This window comes from Mobula hypostoma, chromosome 7 (genome assembly GCF_963921235.1).
Source record: "Mobula hypostoma chromosome 7, sMobHyp1.1, whole genome shotgun sequence".
In the NCBI taxonomy this organism is placed as follows: domain Eukaryota; kingdom Metazoa; phylum Chordata; class Chondrichthyes; order Myliobatiformes; family Myliobatidae; genus Mobula; species Mobula hypostoma.
In genome coordinates, this window is record NC_086103.1 from 48,605,562 (window position 1) to 48,612,948 (window position 7,387).

Consider the following 7,387-nt stretch of genomic DNA (forward strand, 5'->3'; position numbering starts at 1 on the left):
TATCTCTGGGTCTGTACTTGCTGGAATTTAGAAGTATGAAGGGGGATCTAATTGAAACATTTCAAATGCTGCAAGGCCTAGACAGAGTAGATATTGGAAAGGATGTTTCCCTCGGTGGGGGAATCTAGGACAAGAGTGCACAGCCTCAGGATAGAGGGTCATCCATTTAAAACAGATGCAGAGAAATGTCTTTAGCCAGATGGTGGTGAATTTGTGGAATTTGTTACCACAGGCAGCTGTGGAGACCACGTCATTGTGTGATTTGAGGCAGAGACTGATGGTTCTTGATTGACTGCAGCATTAGTGGCTGCAGGGAGAAGGGCGGGAAGTGGGGCTGAGGAGGGGAAAATAATGATCAGCCATGATTGAATGGTGGCGCAGACTCAATGGGCCAAATAGCCTAATTCTACTCCTATGTCTAATGGTCTTATGGACAGTAGAGTGCCAGATCACTTAATTGGCCAGAAAACACACCCTCAAAATGTAGATCACAGGCTCCAATAGTAGTTCAATCATATTTGAATAAGAAGTAGAGGAAGTCAGATAAGCAGTTTCATGACGAATATTGCCTTTGGTCACATCATTCGCTGGTACCATCTTCTCCATATGGAGGAAGCTTGACCCAAAAGCAGCACAGTTGAGATGATTCAGTGATGAGCGATAACTTTTATTATTAGACTGCAAAAATAACAAGCCACATGGGAGAACAGATAATGAGAACCACAGGCAACAAGGTAACTGAAAGCTAGGAGCAGCTTGCTGAGGCTGGCTGATTCAATGGGTGAAAAAAGACTGTGGATGAAAACTGGGTTTAAATAGGCTGCAGGCGATAAATTGGACATGATTGGTACGTGACTCCTGTTAGCTGGGGTGGAGACGAGGAGGTACCTGTCTGTACAGGCCTAATACATTCAGGAATAGGTTGATACGTGAAGTAATGCTAATGGTATGAAATTAACAAGCAATGTTAACAAAAGAGGGTCTAATTACCTACCCCTGACATTCAATAACATGACCATTAGCAAGTCTCCAACTATTAACAGGCTTGAGGGCACAATTGACTGTAAACTCAAGTGGAACAGCCAAATGAACACCATATCTACAAAAGCAAATAAGAGACTCTAAGTCTCTTGCATCAAGTAGCTCCCCACCTGATACTCCAGAACTTTCGACCATCTGTAGGGTACAAGTTAGGATGGAGTACTTTTTTCACTTGCTCCAGAATCTCTCAAGAAGTTCATCATCTAACTGAACAGAACTTCCTGTTTAACCAGCAGACAGCCACCTCTCTTTGCACCATCAATGCCCAGCCAGTGCAATGTGTATCACCTACATTTAATTCAGGGACAATAACCATCATTTGTAGTCTATAGTCTGCTCCACCATCATCTTCATCTGTGTCATCCAAAGCAGGATCAGTGAAGGACCTTGCTCTCCAGGGAGTTGGAACACCTTATGGTGGCATGGGAATCTTGCAGCGTCTCCTTGTGGTTGCTTACCAGCGGCAAATGAAAGGACTGCAATGCCGACCAGATTATGGATGGTCTTGGTTGATCAGTGGGTATCTTAAAAACCATGTTGTACTGGTGGGAGTGCCCACTCATTTGGATTGCCCTGATTGGTAGGCTTGTTGATGAAAGAGAAGATAGTGAAGCACCTGTCTGATGATTTGTGTGTAGTTGCCTCCAAGACCCCATATATCTGTTTAGCAGGGCAGTTAGGGTTGGTTGTTTTTCAGCAGCTACTAGTGGAATGTATGTACCTGGTCTGGCAGACAGCAGTTGCTGCAAATATCTGCTGCTGGAAGTTGTATGACCTGCTTATGAGAGATTTTATTATACAACTTTCATATGGAGGAAGAGGAGAAACAGCAGCAGATGTAGCATCAGTGACCACCTGGTATATGTACAAATTCAGATGAAAAGCAATGAATCTGTCTCTTTGTCTCTATGCAAATAGCAGAAGACTTCACTTGGCAGGTTGTGGCTTCTTAGTACTTGAGCATCTTCTGAACTGTTGTTACCAATATGTCATGAAAAATTGTCCCCCTTTAAAGTCTGTGTGCACAGCATGGCACCTGCCCTCCAGAAATCCCCTGTCATTTGAGAAGCAGCCTGCTGCAGTTCCTGAGATTCTTGCAGAATTGCAGTGCTCCAGTAGGGAGCTGGAATGTGAGTTGGACAAGTGGGAACTGAAGTTTGGGAATGCGAACAGCAAGATCTACTAACTTAGCTTATGATAACTCTGGTAAAGGAACATCAAATAACTGCGGATTCTGGAAATTTGCAGGTCGTTGAGTCATGGAGAAGTACAGAACAGAAACAGGCCCTAGGACCCATCTAGACCATGCGACCCATTTAAGCTGACTAGTTCAGACTGCATCTGTGGAAGAGGAACATGTATTTTGATGAGAGGCCTTCAATGTGGGGCATGTAAGAGATAAATAGTTTTTTACTATCAAGTGCAAAGGAAATTAACATGAGCTGATTGTGACAAGTGCTCTCAAAGTAAATCTGCCATGATGAAATGCAAACTTGATGGGCCAAATGGCCTAATTCTGCTCCTATGTCTTATGGTCTTTTATTAGTAAAGGCATCAAAGGTTATGGGGAGAAGGCAGAAGAATGGGGTTGAAAGCATAATAAATCAACCATGATGAGATGGCGGAGCAGAGATGATGGACATATTCTGCTCTTATGTCTTATGGCCTTATGGTTTTAGGTATGGATTCCTTAGTCCATCTTGCAGTAGGTCATATTATCAAAAGCCACAACCTGCCAAGTGAAGTCCTCTGCTATTTGCATAGAGACAAAGAAACAGATTCATTGCTTGAATATCCTTTGTGTTGGATAAACCGCCCTTCCGCAATTCCCTTTCATCTGAATTTGTACATATACCAGGTGGTCATTGATGCTACATCTGCCGCTGCTTCTCCTCTTCCTCCATATGAAACTTGCATAATAAAATCCATCATAAGCAGATAAAGCTTATGGAATGCAACAAGAGGTGTAAAGAAAGCAGGAAGAAACAATCCAAAACCTGGAAACTTTGCTGAATATCCCGATCTCCTATAGTCCACTTGGCTTCAGGTTATCTCTGTTGGTACTATTTCAATAGCAGGACCAGGTAGTGGATGGAAGAGTGAAGTCTCATGAACCTATTGGACCAGTGAGGGTCACCGGGTAGCGGCAGGTCTCGATACACCAGAACATCATTTATTTGAGTTCATCAGTAGTTTAGCTGCTTTTATCACTAAGCTGTTGCTGTGTTTTTGTGTCACTCATTATGTGGATACGGTTTCCTTATGCTCCTCCTTCGTAAGTGATTAGTTTTTTCATTTCATCCCACCCGGTTCCCTGTGTTTTATGTTTTATTTGAAGTTATTCCGGACCAGTGCTCATATCTGAGTCCTAGATTGGAGTTCTGTGTGCCCAGGTCCTGAGTAAGTGAGCTGTTAGTTTGATTACTCCCTGTAGTATTTTCTGAATAAATCATCATCATTAATTTCTACTGTCAAGGCCTGAATTTGCTCCTCACCTGGGTCCGCTTATCTGAAGATCGTTACTGCTGGACTCCAATCATGGACCAGGCAGACATTGATCAACTTTGCATGACATTGGCCTGCCAAGGGCAGGCAGATGGAGAGCACGAGCAGTTTCTCCGAGAGATACTTGCACCATTGCAGAAGAACTCTGAGACCAGCACATTCCTCAGGGTTGGACTCTGGTTCCAATCATTCTCCTGTGTGTCCTTCTATATGTTCCCAGAACTACCATGGAGAGTCAAATAACCTGCCAGCCCCGGAGCAGTACACTGGGAATCCATGGCTTCTTAAATCAATGCTCCCTAGGCTTTGAATTACAACCCCCAAAGATCCCCTGGAACAGGAATTAGTTGGCCTATATATTTTCTATCCAATCGGGCAAGGGCCTTCTATCAACAACAACTTTATGGGAGAAGGATGTTTCTGTGTGTTCTGATATAAAATTCATTTCTAAGAATGATGAGGAGCATATTCATTCATGCTGCCGAGGACTCAGAGACAGCCAGCAGACTACTCCAGCTGTGTCAGGGAGTGTGATTCTTGGCCAACTATTCCACTGATTTCTGAGAGGCCTTCCTGAGATTCTCAGATGCCTGAATGAGTTTCCAAGGTGCCTATTAGAGTTTTTAAGATGTCTGCCTGAGTTTCGGACTGATCTGCTGTAAACCATGTTAAGTTGTCAGTTAAGTTGCTTCCTGACTCCTCTGGACTGGACTTGAACTCAACAGAATAACCTGGAGTGCCTTCTGAGTATTTCGATTTGTAGGAGGTGTTCAGCAAGAGGAGAGCCACTATACTTCTCCCACATTGAGTCTATGATTGTGTCATCAATTTACTATCTGATTAGTGTCCTCCCCAGAGAAGGCTTTATACTTTGTCTGCTCCCGAGTGGCAAGCTATGGAGGATTACATTAAGGAGGACTTAACATCAGGAGTTATCTGACCGTCCATTTCGTCTGCCGGACCAGGGTTCTTTTTTGTATCCAAGGACGGTGGACTAAGGCCATGTATTGATTACAGAGGTCTAAATAGAATTACTATTAAGAACTATCCACTTCCTCTAATGAACAAGGCATTTGAGTTAAGGAGCCATGGTCTTCACTAAACTAAACCTCTGGAATGCATGAAACCTGATCCAGATTCAAGAAGAAGATGATTGGAAAACAGCCTTCAACACTTCCATCAGACATTATGAGTACCTAGTGATGCTGTTTGGATTAGTTAACTCTCTAGCAGTCTTTCAGAACTTCATCAACAAAGCATTCTGGGAGATGCTTAACCACTTTGTCTTTGTTTATTTGAACGATATATTACTTTTTCTTGGCTGCTTCAGGAACATATCCCTCATGTATGGAGTGTACTAGATGTCCAACTTTTTGTTAAACTTGAAAAGAGTGAATTTCACATCTCCGAAATTTCTTTTCTTGGTTTTGTCATTTCCAATAGGAATTTACAGATGGAGCCTGAGAAGACCCAAGCGGTATGAAAGTGGCCACAGCATACATCAGTCAAACAGTTCTAATGGTTTTTAGGGTTCATCAATTTATATCAACTCTTCATACACAAATTCAGTGCAACCATAGCCACTTACCAACCTCACTAAAATATCTGCCGGGCCGTTCTCTTGGACTCCAGAGTCAGAAGCTGCTTTCTGTGGTCTCAAGAACAGATTTACCACAGCACCTTCACTTGTTTCCACTGATCCGGTCCTCCATATTGTAGCGGAGGTTGACGCCTCGAACATCGAATTTGGAGCTGTGCTATCTCAACAAACCACCTGAGAGCAGAAGCTACACCCATCTCTCTCCAGATGCCTCTCTCACGCCGAAATGAACTATGATGTCAGCAACAGGGAGTTGCTTGCTGTCAAGTTGCCACTTGAAGAATGGAGGAATTGACTGGAGGAAGCCAAACATCCCTTTCTGGTTTGGACTGATTGCAAGTACCTGGCTTATATCTAGGATGCCAAGACAGTGAATCTCAGCAGGCACGCTGGCCACTGCTCTTCATTAGGTTCAATTTTATCATTACACATTGACCTGGTTCCAAAAATCGGAAACCGGACGCTCTTTCTGGGCAGTTTGAAATGCCAGATAAGGAGGAAGTTCCAGAGACCATTCTCCCCAATTCAAGGCTGATGTCTCCTATTAGATGGGGGATTGATTCCAAGGTGTGGAGAGCCCACGAACAGGCCATTCCCTGCAAAGGGTCACCTGGTTGTATCTTCGTCACTGAAGTGGTCCAGACTAAGATACTGAAGTGGGGGCATGCCTCCAACCTAGTTGATCACCCAGGAGTTTAATGTACTCTGGAGTTTATAAAGAGGTGGTTTTGGTGGCCAGGCACAACCAAAGATGTCAAAAACTACATTTCAGCATGTGATGTGTGTGTTTAGAATAACCCAGGCACTGCCTTAAGGGCGCTTACAGATTCTACCCATTCCCACTCGTCACTGGTCACATATTTCAACGGATTTTATCACTGACCTTCCCCTCTTCCAAGGGAATGCTGTCATTATGGTTGTGGTGGACTGGTTCTTGAATGCTTGTCACTTTGTTGCTCTTCCCAAACTACCCACGGTCCGGAAATAGCTGAGCTGATGATGCAAAATATCTCCTGGATTTATGGCTTCCTCTGGGATATTGTCTCAAACTTTGGCCCATAATTCACTTCCAAATTCTGGAGGGCTTTTTGTCTTCTCATCGGAGCGACTGTTAAGTTATCCTCAGGATTTCATCTGACAACTAATGGGCAGACAGAGAGAGTGAATCGGGATTTGGTGAATCAGTCCTGCCCGAAACGTCGACTGTACTTATTTTCGATGGATGCTGTCTGGCTTGCTGGGTTCCTCCAGCATTTTGTGTGTATTGCCAGGAGTTGGCAACACCCCTATGGTGTCTGGTTTCAGGAAATCCTACTACATGGAGTGACCATCCTATTTGGGCAGAATTTGTGCATAATAACTCCTTTCACTCCTTCACTGGGTTGTCCCTTCTTGAATGTGAGTTAGGCCACAGTCTACCACTACATCCAGAGCAGGAGTCCGAGGTGGGAGTCCCTGCTGCTGATGAATTGGTTAAGAGATGCGGGCAGACATGATCTAAGGCAAGATCGACTTTAATGGCCAACTGCCGACAGCAGCAGCTACAGCGCGACCAGGTCCTTTGTTCTGTCCAGGCCAGCAGGTTTGGCTTTCCACCCGGGGCCTTTCCATGAACTGAATTGAATCGACTTTATTTCTTCCATCCTTCACATACATGAGGAGTATAAATCTTTATGTTACATCTCCATCTAAATGTACCATGTGCAATCATAGTAATTTATAATAAATAGAACAGTCAAGTACACTCAAATGAGTGTGAGTTAATCAGTCTGATGGCCTGGTGGAAGAAGCTGTCCTGGAGTCTGTTGGCCCTGGCTTTTATGCTGCAGTACCACTTCCCGGATGGTAGCAGCTGGAATAGATTGTGGTTGGGATGGCGTGGGCACCCAATGATCCTATGGACCCTTTTTACACGCCTGTCCTTGCAAATGTCATGAATCATGGGAAGTTCACAACTACAGATGCTCTGGGCTGTCTGCACCACTCTCTGCAGAATCCTGCGATTAAGGGAGGTACAGTTCCCATACCAGGCAGTGATGCAGCCAGTCAGGATGCTCTCAATTGTGCCCCCTGTAGAAAGTTCTTAGGATATGGGGGCCCATGCCAAACTTCCTCAACTGTCTGAGGTGAAAGAGGCACTGTTGTGCCTTTTTCACCACACAGCTGGTGTGCACAGACCACATGAGATCCTCGGTGATGTGGATGCCGAGGAACTTGAAGCTGTTTACCCTCACAGCTCCA